The sequence below is a fragment of the Poecilia latipinna genome, unplaced genomic scaffold, assembly GCF_001443285.1.
Source record: "Poecilia latipinna isolate Pla-1442-1.1 unplaced genomic scaffold, P_latipinna-1.0 Scaffold714, whole genome shotgun sequence".
NCBI lineage: Eukaryota > Metazoa > Chordata > Actinopteri > Cyprinodontiformes > Poeciliidae > Poecilia > Poecilia latipinna.
Genome location: NW_015113330.1, coordinates 13,486 through 28,225, shown reverse-complemented (window position 1 = coordinate 28,225; position 14,740 = coordinate 13,486). Strand labels below are relative to the sequence as shown.

The 14,740-nt window shown below is 41.2% G+C and overlaps 1 protein-coding gene across 1 annotated transcript in view; it reads right to left on the bottom strand.

Moving 5' to 3' along the window:
* The window catches only part of LOC106955193 (transcriptional enhancer factor TEF-1-like), a 53,393-nt gene extending 42,028 nt beyond the window's left edge, over window positions 1–11,365 (bottom strand). The window contains exon 1 of the mRNA XM_015045218.1: window positions 11,043–11,365. The gene's annotated coding sequence lies outside the window, so the exon portion shown is untranslated. The remainder of the gene's footprint in view (window positions 1–11,042) is intronic.
* Window positions 11,366–14,740: the final 3,375 nt, after the last annotated feature.

Genomic DNA, 14,740 nt, shown 5'->3' with positions numbered 1-14,740 from the left:
AAAAAGTTTGCGGGGGGTGTGTAAAATTTTTTTCGGAAAAAAACCCCCCCCCCCCCAAAACCCCCCCCCCAAAAAAAAAAAAAAAAAAAAAAAAAAAAAAAACTGGAAATGTACATCTATAAGCCCCACCGGGCTGTAAGCCGCTGGTATCTCCACCGCTCTCAGTTTTCCACAAGGACGCAGCCCTGCGTCTCCAACGCTGAACCATGGATTTGTTCACGCCGAGCTGTTGATCTCATCCATAGCATCTGCTGCTAGCATGTGCTTGTTCTAAATGAAAATTAGCGCTTTCTTCTTTGCTTTCCAATTTTGACTTCCAATGATTCACTTCCTGCTAAAGAGCCCCCTGGTGGTTGAAGAAAAATCAACAGAAAAGCTGCATGGTTCAAAGCGTTGGGGGGTCGGAAAAGTAGCGGCTTATAGTCCGAAAAATACAGTAGTCCTTTTGCATTTCTAACTTGTAGTAGAGCAATCATTGCTTCCAACATTGATAACCCACAGCATCTCAAATGACTTTTTTCTTCTTTGATCTGATTATCACCAAATATCAGCTGACATTACAGCCTCTGAGGAAAACAGCCAGCAACCTCCCTTGTATTGCTGCGCATCACATCCATTAGAGTCAATGCCTTTCTGCACAGGGGTCAAAGGGCCAACAACACGAGTTCTGCTGAGGACACGTGTCCTTGCTTGCCTCTGCATGTGCTTTTAGCGCAGCTCCGTCAGTAGTTTTCAGCCAGATTCTCTCCTCTGTGAGATATCCACTTATGATCCACTCACACATGACAGCACAGGGTAGGAAATGTGTGCAGGGCTCTGATGCAAACAGAGGTCATAAAGCAGGAAAGAAGGAAAAAAAAAACAATTGCCTTTTCAGAAAGCTGTACAAACCTACTGAAATGTTTCAAGGGCAATCTTCAAGTTATCATCACTCTAATATCCAATAGTGTTTGCTGTTCTGAAGGTGGAAAGCTACTTTTCAATACACAAACCACTGAAATCAGATATTTAGACATACCGCATTAAAACACTCCTAACATTTTACCCCCTCACTTTAACTGTTTTACTTCAACAGGGATTAGCAAAGCTGAATCTACTTGCTAAATGTCAAAATAAGCAATAGAGTTTTTAAAGCCTTTTTGTAACGTCTCAGTAGTTCATAAGTTTACATGTATTTCCTTGTAAACTGCATGGTTGAGTCAAATATTGTTGGGTCACCCTTCAAGATCTTTACATAGTAGCTTGGTGGAATTCAGTCCCAGAACTGGTGTAGCTAGCTTTGCTTTCCTTAAGCCACTTTTTAACTAATCTGACAGCATTTTTAGCCCCATTGTCTGTTTTGAACACCCATTGCCACTTCAACATTCTGGGCAGTGCATCATTCCCTCCAACAGAAACACATGACATGATGCAGCTGCTTCATACTTAGCAGTAGGGATGGTATTCTCAGGTTTTCAAAGCTTCCTACTGTTTTCGTGTGCATTTATCAAATGCAATGTGTTTTCATGTTGCTTTTGAGGCAATGGCTTTTTCTTCACTGACTGGCCTTTCAGTCCAGGTTGGTAAAAACCTAATTCCTCTGTGAGTAATGTGCAAATTGAAATCATTTTGAGAATCCCAGCTAACCTAAAACAGGAAAGATATGAATTACTGTCAAAAAAGAAAACAAAAACAAAAACAAAAAAACAACTGGTTGTTCTTTTTATAAAATTTATCTGGTTTCAACTCCATCTGGACGACCAGCAGAAACACTGCAAAAGTATATTAGATCTCTGCATCTAAATATTGACGCAACTCACCTCAGTGTTTTTTTGTTTTTTTTTGTTTTTTTTGTTTCGGCATTGACGCACATCCCTGTATTCATATTCCATCGTCACACGGACCTAGTTTTACTGAATTCACCTCGAATCAATTCATCCTTAGACAATACGGAGAGAAAAATAAGTCTTTTAGAGTCTATAGGTGATTAGTTCGAACCTCTGCGTATTAAAAAGAAACACAAAAAGATAAAGATAAAATAACTCAATGGGGCTCCCGCGAAAGCTTTGCAGCGAAGTAACCAGTAAAGCTTCATTTTATTCTCTTTAGGCGCTAATACACACTTGAGATAGACAGAGAGAGTTGCTTTATGAGTGGTGAAGAGGCTGTAATTCGCAGCATGTGTCTCTCATTATTTTACCATTTCTTCTCAGAGGCGTCACCATTTATGCACACACTTAGTAATTCGTCACAGATTACACACTGATACAGCAAAGTGCTTATTTCCTCGTGGAAAAGTGTTGGTAAAAGGTTTTTGCCAGCAGCTCCTCTATCTGCTGTCCGTCATTCTTCTCCAGACAGTTTTTGATTTTTCTTTTTTTTTTTTTTGCTGAGTAAGGCTAAGCCATTATCCAGTTTCTTCCTGGTGGAAAAGGATGGTTGTTGTCACATGTGCACCATCACGCACGCACGCACGCACGCACGCACACACACACACGCACACACCCACACACACACACACGGGATGAAATCCTACACAAGTCAGAGAAAAAAAGAAAAAAGAAAAAAACAAGAAGCCCAGGGAGGTTGCAGCAATACCAACACCATTTAATAAGTGTGAACATGGGAGCATTGTGCCACGGCTAAACACACGTGCTGCATGTGCGTTGCGTCCGTGGATGAGTCTTATCCAACACCTTGCAAAGAAGCATTGTGCGGCTGCACGAGCTTGAAAAGAGTACAGTGACCTCCATCTCCCCCATCTCTCACCACAATTACATCCTCTGCAGCTCGCGCGGGCTCCGCTCGCTCCTACTCTCCTCAAAACACACAAACACGAGTGCAAAGTGAATTAGCCCCCTGAACTGTATTTTCCATCTGCGGTCCATTAAAACTTGGGTGTTGCTTTATTTAGACGGACGCAGGTTAGGAGGCAGGGGAGCGCGGAGACTTGTTCGGCCTGTAAACATGCAGGAGAGCGGCGGAGTACACAACGGCACTGAATGAATTTTAATTCCACTTATTATTAATATTGTCCTTTCCACACGCCACCACATCTCTGAACAGACAACCAAGCAGACTATGCCTCCATAACCAATCGGTCGGTGATCCAAGTTAGTCGGTTATCCATCAAACTTCTCTAAATTGGGATCGACGGGTCAAATACTGACAAGTTTTATTTATTTTTTATCCTGTAAATTAAATGCATCGAAACGTTTGTAAGCACAAGAACCAACACCATGTTTTTCATTCCACTTTGATTACAGTTTAGTAAAAATCTGAAAGACTAAAAGAAAGACACGTTGATGCACAAAACAGAGATTATTTTATAATCCAAATTATTTTTGCTGTGCTGAGAAAGCATACCTCTGTCAAAAGATATTTCAATCTCTACATGCAAATGACCGATGTCAGTAAATGATGCTTTTGAAATGACGCCAGCGGCACATGCCTGATGTCATTTCCTTTCATTTAGATGAGTTATATATAAGTGATGTTATTCTGAGACGAGCTGAGTCAGCAAGTGTTTACCCTGTAAAAGCTGAACTGGTGCAGCTACATCTTGGGTGTTTCCACGATGCACTTGGGTTGGAACAAGGAAAGGCCTTTTAATGGTGAAAAATCTGAGAACGTGTCAGAGTAACTGAAGTTTTCCCTGCTCCTCCTGTTGCTGCGTACTGTCTTCCAACAAATAGGAGAGCACACAATATAATGGATACATTTCTTACAAAATGTCAAAATTGCTTCTTTAATTTAGTGGAAATAAAAAAAATAACTTTTTTTTTTTTTTTAATAAGTTGAATTAGCTGATAGTAGCAAAAATGAATCACTGGAATTAAATTAATTTTCTGCCCAGGGCTTTCACAGTGAAAAGGGGACGCCTGAAACAAACAAAACCCGACCTGATGTCGCTTAACAACAACAAGCAGAAGAAAGAGTTGATTATTTTATACCTTCTAAAAGTCAGGCTAAATGAGAAGATTTAACCTGGTTGGGTTAATTGTCAGTTTTAAAAATAAACACTGTTACTGACTGTCCAACAGCAGCTTATTAAGTTCACTAATCTCAGCCCTTCAAACAGAAAAGGGAAGAAAAGATTTCTTACAGATATAAGAGCAAGTATCCAAGATTTGATAACAAGCTTCCATAACTCGGGCAGAGTCCTCATCACTAATTCGATAGACTAAAATATTTTCTGTTGAAAAACATCAATAGCATCTGTTTGCAAGAGAAGTGGATTCTTTAATAGTTTACTGCCACAGCTGATTTGGCCCCTGGCTCATTGTTTTGCATTTTAAGCAGCATCAAAGTCTGTTTTTCACGTGATCTGTTGCATCTTCACTCATCATTTATGTTCCATTACTTTGTGTTGCTCCCTCCCTCCAGTACGTTTCATTCCCCAATCATGAAATAACTTTTCCTATTCTTCTTTTTGTTCTTTGGTCAATTTTAAAATAGAAGGAAATGTCTCAGGATCCGTCCGCTCTTCTGCCATCCTGGAGGAGAGCTACCATTCCCAACTTATTTGTAAAACTAGTTCCAAGACTTATGTTTAATCATAAACAACCATTTAACGGTAGTGTTTGTGCTTTTAAAAAATAAATAAATGAAAAAATCACCGGAGCTCCAGTTTAGAAACTGATAAGCTCAGAGCTTTAGCGCCATCAGCAAGGCCGGAAAAGCACATTCAATTGCTAAGAGCTCCTTTTTATTTATGAAGAACGATTAAACACGTTACTTCCTCTTAAAATTTAAACAGTCCCGCTGCCTCTACTGGAGGATCACATTTCTTTTTTTTTTCTGTTCCATTTCCTGTCTCAATCCTCAGCTGCTAACTCTAATGGCATCAACAGAAGACAGGCTTGCAAGGAAGCAATTCGAGGGGAAACTCCGGGAAATGACAAAGATGCCAAAATGTCCACCGTGCATCAAGTTAACCAACAGAGAGCAATCGGTGGCCGCCTGCACAAAAGCCGAGGCGGTGAGCGGGCGGCAGCAGGGAAGCCTCGGTCTGCTGTGAGAGTATCGGAGAGCAGAGTGAAGCTGTTGTGCCTCTCGGCACCGTGTTTATCATGTCAAATCCTCCAGCCGGGAAAGTACACAAGAATTAGTCTGAATCAAGGCTTCCTGTTCACTTCCTGCTGTGCTCAGGAAACACCAGGGTTGATTCAGGCTTCCTATGGAGTAAGGTGGTGGTGAGGTTGGGGGTGGGATCCATCCACTTAGCTGAAAGGCAGAAAGGATGGGATATTGTCTCATCCTCCATCTCTTATTTTGGTCATTATTATTTAACAAAAAGGGTTAAACTAGCTGAACATTTGATTTTTATCATTTTTAGCGTCACATTAGTCATAGAAATAAATGTAGACATTGAAGATACATGAAAAACCGACAGTAAATATGGCTACTTACTCATAGTAATATAATCAGAAGTTTTAGTTGTGAGTAATGTGAGTCCTATTTTACTGTTCATCTGCAATGATAAACATCACCAGCAGCAGATAAAAAAAAACATTAAGAAATATATATCTGGAATAAGTTAATTAATCAAAGGGATCCTTTAAAACTGGAGGAATTTGCTGGTTCAGAGGTCTGTTGTGGTTAACGGTAAATCTCCTCCCACAATACTGCTTTATGTGTGTTTTCCTTCTTCTCATCACAGCTGTAGTTTACCTTTTTTTTTCTCCTGTTAAAATGTTCGCCTGCACAGAGCTGACCTCTCTATGGACCCACACAGACCAGGACAAATGACCACATTTACAACCCGCAGGTGAGACGTGGAAGCACACTTTTCTGATGCACTGCAGCCTTCTTGTCTCACACTGGACAACACTCTAGATTTGCAACTAAAAACTGTTAAAAGATAAAAGCTACCTAATTTTAGAAAAAAACAAAAGTTGGTTTATTACTTCTTCTGACTGAGAAACTATGTCATAAAACTGATCAGAGGTACCAATGAAAATAAATTTTTGAAGGTGTCTGCATTACCTACTGGCCATTATGTCCAGTAAGGCCGCAGTGAGGGAAAAGTGCATGGGGCCTTCTTTCAGCCAGCGGAGCAGCAGTGTGCAGCAACAGGTGTGGGAGGAAAACTCCAGGAAGTTTATGGCATTTGATTGAAAGAGATTTTAACACCAAGAATGGCAGAACTAAACTTTCTTTGGTAAGGCTTTGGTTTTTGTCACTTTTTAAATACCTACCTAAAAATATTCAAGATTAAGCACGTTACAATTAGCAGTATAGTTTTCAAGTGCTAATTCAGAATGTCATATGGCTTTGTGTAGTTTTGCTTGCTATAGATTAGCTCAGGCAGTCGACAAGCCCCGACTCACCAACTCAGCTCCTTCAGACTAGCGTCATCAGCGATTAGCAAATACCTGGCGGAGCTGCCGGTCTGCTGAGCTTATCTTACGAACTACTCCTCAGTCAAACTCTCGAGTAGTGGCTCCTACTCAGAAAGAGTAGGAGCCACTTAAAGACACAGAGTCCAGATTTCAAGGCATCAAACTAAGAAGTCATTTTTTTTTTTTTTTTTATTATCATTTTTGATATATACAGCAGCACATAACATGTTGGAGCCTTCTTTCAACCAGCTGGCAGTCTGCAGCAACAGGTGGGGGAGGTGCTACACCGACCACAGAAAAGTGTGACCACTCCGGTACTTCCTGTCGTGGTTTATTAAAAAGACTTAAACAGATAGAGAGAACAGTTTGAAACCCAAACTCTTTAAAACTTTTTTATGAACCTGCTCTGCAGTACTATGAACGTGAAAGTGAGGAGGGCGTCCAGCTGGTCAGACAAGCCAGCACTGGATCTACTGGCCTCCTGCAGCCAGAAACCAGCAGCACCCCTCCAAATCCTACCCCCCCACCCATCCCCGCACACTCCCACACCCCACCCAGGAGGATGCCCATTGTTCCCCCAGTCCTCTAAACAAAGCCTGCCCCCTCCCCTGCTTCAACCTCCCTTACCCCACCTAACTGCTTCGCCCCCAAACACAAAAACACTCAGCATTGTTGCTCTAATAAACCGGCTCCGCTCCCCAAATTTCATTACACTGGAACTCAGATTCTCGCCCCACCTTAACACCCTGCTTTCAGTTTTTTTTTGTTTTTTTTTTTGATACGCCGGAATAAATTTATCCTGGTGTCTCCTGCCGAGTGTTAAAATCTGAGGAGCGCTTTAAGGGCAGAGGGTAAAGCAAGGATAAAAAGGGAAAATCTCTAATTGGCTGCCGACGGGATTTAGAGTATCACCTGTTGATTCATCCCATTGACTAGATGCAACGCCCTCAAAACATTCTGCTGAGAAAAATAAAAAAAAGATAATCAGAATTAAAACAAAGCGCAACGTCACAAGACTTCATTTCGTGCCGGGAAGATTTCCCTCCTTAATCCCGGCCCATAAGAAAAAAAAAATCTGTGTGCCGGATTTTGTGCCGAGAAATGAGACGACAGATGAGACAACAAGGAGGAGGAGGAGGAGGCGGCTGTGAGCCGCCCGTCGGCTCCAAACTCCACCATATTGCAGCAGCATTGGTGGAAGAGATGAACACACACATAAACGTGAGCGGTTTGTGACTAAAGCACACAGAGAACATATGGTGCGTCCTCGGCCAGCGACGCCTGTTGCTGCTGCTGCTGCAACAATAGGGGCCTGGACGGCAAGAGGCAAACACACAAGTGTACACGCACGCACACACACCACACACACACACCAAATGGTCGTTAGTCAGTCGGTCTGCGTTGCTCGGACCCAGAACAAATCCACGGATTTGCATTTTGCACCTCCCTCCCTCTTTCCCTCTCTCCCTCTCTTTCTCTGTCCTCAACATACACACACACACACACACACACACACACACATACACACACACTTCCTCGATCTCTACAGGTGCATGGAGCTCTCAAAACAGATGTCAACGAACTGGAGAGGAGAAGGAGAGGCACTGAGGGGGGGGGAGAGAGGGGCGGTGGGGGAGGAAAGTGGAGACTGTTTGCCCAGAGTGACTGACAAAGCAGGCTTAAACACAATGACAGACACACAAACGCCTTCTGCTTTATCTGTTACACTTTCAGGATAGTCACAGCTTTTCATTTATTGACAAAAAAAAAAAGAAAAGAAACAAAACCTGTGAGTATTTTTTTTTCTTCTTCAAGAAATGCCACCAACCAAGAAGAGTCGAAAACTTGAACAGATTTAGAAATATGTGTCAAAAGTTTCTTGATGGAGATAATAATGAATTACTTCATTTATTCATCAAAGCATATGTTCTAAACCTTTGTCTGATTGTTTTTTTTGGGGGGGGGTTATGTGACACATGCTGTTGGTTGGTGCATCTATTAACTGAATTTAACCGAATTTATGGCATATTGTAGTTGCTTCACTTAATAAATTAGAAGAAAAAACATCTTTTTTCTTTTAAAGTATATGACCAGTCCATCACCTATCACATCCATTGGCAAATTCCAATGTCATGTTGGTGGACTGGTGCATCTCAATTTAAAAAAAGCAACAAAAAAAAAACAGTCTAGGAACTAAATGCCCTCCCACAATACTCACTTTCTTTTAAACAAAAATAAATAAATCTGTAGCCAAAATTATATTTTAATTTCTTGACACAAGTAATATTCAAAAATATTACTTGTGTCAAGGAATCCAGTGGAGGCTTTTTCCTTCATAATCCCCATTTTAATAATGGACTATATCAAAATTGGAATTAGAATAGGCAACGCTCTGATTCCAGAAAACTGGAATTTACTATCTGACAGAAAAATTGTTTCATGTCCATCTCTGGATAATTTGAGTATTTATTGTCGCAAATAAGCCCTATTTTTTTTTCTTCCTAAAACAAAAATACTGCAGTTTAAAAACTGATCAATTTGATATTTTTAACTGAAATTAAAAAAAAATATTTTGCCACACAAATCACTTCTCTCAACTTACACCCGTACATTTCTTCCACACACACACATCAATCAGACTTTTTCCCGATCTGTACAGATTTCTGAGTTCAGCTCAAAAATATTTACCTCTAAACTTCCATGCTGTGATGGAAGAGCATCACGAAGCATGACATACCACCACCGTGCTACAACATAGGTATCACATTCTGATGGTTCAGAGTTCATTTGAAAAGTTTCAGAAGCAACTCACTTAATAAAAATGAAAACATGTTTCAGAGTTTTTGATCTGAATCCAACAGAAACTGAAGGAATCAAGATTATCTCCAGTTATGAACAAAAGCAAATGTTAATGAAGTTTATTGTTGTACTCAAAGTGGACGGGCTTCGGGATGATGCTTTCACTGAGCAGAAAATGGCAGCAGTTCTCAGCTTTGATGCATTTTTAAGGCAAAAGTATAAAATTAAAGTGACTTTCCAGTGTTTGACCTTTAATCAATGACCAATATAAAAGCGGATCAAGGAAAAATAGTTCAGATAATGCGAGTATTTTTACGTTCATATGTAGCCCAGTACTGTCGGGTTGAAAACTATATCGATCGAGGCACTTGAAAACATTTCTAAATCATAGAAGAGAAAGAAAATTGGGACAGTTCAAAATTGTAAGGCATGACCTCAAAGAAGTCTGGAAATCGGCATCGATTGGTGACGACCTCTGCACAGTTTGATGTTTTCCTATTGCGCATCAGAACTTATCAAGCATAAAACTGTCAGATCACATCATCAATATTTTGTTTTAAATCAGTATCAGACAGAAAATTATTATCCTTTCTCTTTTTTTTATTTACAAAAACAACTTGCATAATTCATTTCTGTGACTGAAATATCGCAGTTCAATAAGTCTGCACCTTTTTCAGCATTTCAAAACAACATGGATTTAGTCTGTTTACCCAGCTTACACCTCCTCATTACCACTAAGTTAACACCACAAAAAAAACAAACAAGCACCAACTCTTCTTCTCTGACTTTTCTTCCTTTTTTTTTATTCCACACATACACACACACACACACACACACACACACACACACACACACACACACCTCCCAAACATCTGACAAACGGCTTACTGTTCCAGAAGAAGTGCATCTGCCCTGTTTCATCCTTAAGGGCTGTAATTTTCCTCCAATAATTACATTGTGGTTTGGCCTGCGCTGCCACAGATCTCAGGCTATAAAAGGGGCTGAGAGCAGCCCTTTAATCAATATTTAAAACACAAGAGTGAAGAGGGCTTTAAAAGATGTTCTGAGAAAAGTCTCCACCAACGCTGATAATGACAGAAAGGAAAACAAGACAAAAAAAAATTAAAAATATGGATCAGCAACATGTTACACAGCAGAGTGAAGCTGTGTCAGCATGAACAAAAAAAATAAAAATCTGAGGGGTTTCTTTCCCTCTCTGATTTCAAAAGCCTGTATGTTGGTGTGTTTTCGTGAAGCAGATGATGTGCTGTGTCCACTGGGTAAACACTAGCTGTTATCAGCCTGTGGCCTGTTTCCCTGACTGGGGCCTGCCTGCCTGCCTGGCTGTGTAGGGAGAGAGAAAACCCCGCCGATGCAACAAGTCCCCCATTCACTCCCAGCTTTGTTAAGCTGCCTCCCAGCTCTGCGAGCGGAAAGCTTCTCTTCTCCAACACGCTGCTCCATTTACGGACACCCACAGGCTCAGCTCTACCGTATGAAACGTACCAGAAGAGGTGGGAAAAGGAAAAAAAAAAAAAAGAAAGTGTCAAAAGAGCGAGATTTTTTATTTAATTTTTTTTTTTTTTTTGGAGGTGGGTCTCGGTGTCGAAAAGGGAAAAAGGGGAAATAATAAAACTGGAGTGGAAGCGACAGCCGCTGTGAAGCTCTACGCGGTTCAGGAATAATCAGCTTGTTAGACTTGTTTAGCATCCACATGTTGAGATGTTTCTTCCCATTTGGCTCAAACTGCTCTATTTTTTTATTTTTTTTTTTTTTTTTTTTTTTTTTTTTTTAGAAACACGCGAAACGTCCGGGGGATTTGAGACGCGCTTGCTGAAGAGGAGGAGGTGGTGGAGGGGATGAAGTGGAGGGAGAGGAAGGTGGGAGGGTTGAGGGGGGGACTCCTCCTCGGGAACTTACCTCGATCCAAACGCCGCTTTTCTCCTTTAATTCCCACACTTTCCCAACGGATCGGAGCCGCCGCGGAACCGGGAAGCGCTCGACCAACTCCGGAGTCCGCCCTCGGCTTCGCCTTGATGAAGGATCGGGGCGCGCTGAGTGCGTAAAATGCGCAGCGTCTCTCCAAGGATGCGAAATATGCGCGGAATGGGAGCAGGAATGAAATGAACGCAGCGGACTGAGTTGAACGGGGCGGGGTGAGAGGGACTGGCGTCACCCTGGATGAAACGGAGTGAGTGAGTGAGCGATGGGAGGATGGGTGGAAAAAAAAGGAAAGAGAGGGAGGGAGGGAGCGGACTGTAAGGGCTGCGTTCAACAACAAAAGAAAAGAGTGCAGCGCCCAAACTCTGTTCAGCTGAGCTGGAGGAGGAGGAGGAGAAGGAGGAGAAAGAGGAGGAGGGCGGCAGATAAAAACAGGGTCTGTTCTGCTCGGCTGACGACCAAACTGATAGGATGAAGCTCAAAGAAGGCTGCTGACAGCAGCTTTGGACGAGTTAATTTGGGAAGTTTTAGAAGCACTTTAAACGATAATACCACGACTTATATTTTGTGTATTTGTGCTGACAGACTGCATGCTTTAGACCTGCTTAGATTTAGGTATGGAGAAAGTAAAGGTGACAAGTTTTCTGTGATCTGCTAAAGCGGTCTTCATCAGTTGCTCTATGGGTTTCAGAAAATCCTTTTAAAACTGTTCCTTTGGACATTGACCCTTAATTTTGGCCAATTAAATGCTAGTTTCAGCAGGAATGTGTTTGCTTGTTTGTTACACTACTAAAGAAAAAAAACATCTCTCAACATGACACCGCCACCGCCATACTACTCTGTTAGTTTTATTAGTGCAGAAAGACGTTTGAAATTCATACATGTTAGGTATTCATAACATGTATTTCAATGGTAAAATTGATTTTACCAATCAATTTTCCCACTGATTGGTAAAATTGCCAATCAAAGTTTCTTAGTGTCTTTCAGAAATATTCTTTGGACTTTGACAAGTTCTCATATTTCAGGTGCAGTACCAATTGTCATTGAAAGGTTCCCGTTATGACTAAATTTACCCAGGAATACTTTTAAAGCACTTTAACTTTATTCGTAAATTGCTCCCCAAGCTGCCAGACCGTCCAAAGGTCTTCAGATGGTTTTCTTTGGACTTTGCACAGTTTTCCATTTAATTTCACTCCAGTACCTCACTGTTTACAGGTCAGGGTTTCATTTATATAAACTCTCATTTATATAAATAAGTAACTCTATTAAAATACGCGTTTGTATACATTGGAGAAATGTCTTTCTGAATGACCACGCTGTGGAAAAAATGATTATCCGACAACAAGATTCATGGTAATCCTTAAGAAATTTAATTTTCCCTTCTAGTACCAAGCCAGTTTCAGAAACAAATGTTCTAATTATTCTACTTGTTTGCTAACTCACAATTTTAAGTTGTTTAGACTTAAAACTGGTCTTAATTCTAAGCAAGTATTGAACACTTTCATTTGTTTAATTCTGGGAAAGAAAATCTAATTTTGATAAATTCCTTTTTAGTTGTCTATGCAACGGGGAAATTGGCATCCCAATACTGTCACCATTATGCTATGCTACGCATGAGGTAAAGAGTTTGAATTTATATACTTCGGATGAAACCTTCTAATTAAGTCTTCTCTAAGCACAGTATTTCATAAGTTGTTTGTTTTTAAGCATTTTTTTTTTTTTTGAGTTCCGGCCCTGTGTCCGACCAAAACAACATGTTTTAAAGTATAAAAAGTCAAATGAACAAATGGAGGACAAAAGAAAAAGTGTCTGGCCTACAAATCTGTCTCTAGCAGACAAACAGTGTCTGAAATCTTTGCCTTCAAGAAATTAGGGAAGGAAAAGGAAGAACAACACAGAACCAACCCAGGACCTGAGACAGTTGATCATTTACAGCGAGTTACCAGTTAATAGTTTCTGCCTGTGAAACTGTGTTACCTTTGGCGTTTCTCATAAGCTCCATTACAGAAAAAGGAACAAAGATTAGAAATTGAGTGAGATAACAAACAAAACTCAACAAAACTTTCCTCTAAAACAGCGAAAGACCTATAGTAGGCCTAAAAAAAAACTGTCGATGATCGTAACAAACTCTGACTCGTTGCAAGTGAAACGAAAAAAGACGATGGGTGACTGACTGCGTTGGCGCTGTACTTTAGGCAAAACTCGGCGAGGTGCGTCAGATCTATGATCGAACCCAAAACTAACAAATAAAAGCCTAACACAGTGTTGATATTCCTTCGAGTTGGTTTGTTTTCAGTTCAGACAGAATGAGCCCAGGGTTTAAGTCTGTTCGGAGGAGTCAGACTTTAATTTAACAAACAGTGAGATTAAACTAACAGTGTCAGGTCCCCCACACCCACAGACTGCCCTGAATGCATCCCCCAGGGCTGATGTGTGTGTGTGTGTGTGTGCGTGTGTGTGTGTGTGTGTGTGTGTGTGTGTGTGTTTTGGTGGGTGGTGGGGTCTTTGTGTCCCTCTCCCTCCCTCAGATCTTTGAATGCAGCAGGCGGCCGCCTCTGCCTCATAAAGGAGTTGTTGTTTACTACTAAGCTCTGCCTATCTCAGGTTTCACCCCCCTCTGGCTGTTCTGGACTGTCATCTCCTCAGAGGGAGGGGCTGTGACTTAAAACAAACACAGATATGCCGGAGTCGCAACCCCGGGAACACCTACCGCAACCCGACACCACCGCCGAGCCGGGCCTGACGGCAGGAAAAGGCATTCCACACGGCAGCGTGTCAGTGTTTGCATGAGTAAGATGAAATTCTTCCAGACGAACACAAACAGCTGATTCACATGTGGACCGTGCGGTTCTTGGCCGAGGGAGGCGACTCTCAATCTCAGACTTGGAGCAATGCAAACACGGCGCCTGCCAGTAAAGCATTCAGCTCGGCGACCTTGAGGTCAACTGCCTGACCTCAGCTCTGACCTCACCTGGTTTCCTGATGTTTTATTGACGCCAGGGATGCCAGGAATCTGACACTCTCTTCCTGGGAGATCCTTTGCACGCCGAAGCAAAAAGAAAATCCGTCTGACTTTCACAGTTGTGGACGTTTGTCATTGTGAGATTTTAGCGTCGGTGGTTAGTTTGTGTGCTCTGATCTGAACATGTTGAGAGAAACCAGTTAGAAAGTTAACCTTTTAACCTTAGTCTATAATTTTACGTGTTGTTTTCTTTTCTGCTTGCAATTTGAGGGTGAGAATAAAGATTCAGTCTAAATATCTGCAGCAGCCACCTTGTGGTCTGGGTGGGTACAGTGGTGGCTCTTGCTTTTATTTTGTCAATAATACCTATTCCACAAAAAAACAATAATAATAATTCTGTAACTTATTCCAAGCATTAAGAAGGAGAAAAAATGTACTTGGTATTAATTGATGTAGATGCAGTTGAAAACAAAATACTAACAAACGATAAACAAGTTGACAAGACTCAGATGATGATAAGCTTCTGATACAATATAATATAATATAATATAACAAGTATCAGAAGTTGAGTTTCCATTTTTTCTGTGATAAAAATGGAGGCACAGCTTTAGACGCATTTGAGGCAGAATCTCAAACAGACTGCTTTTTTAATTTGACATTACTGGAAGTGCGAAGGAAATCAGTCAGAATCCCCATAGGTGCGGTCCTCCACAAG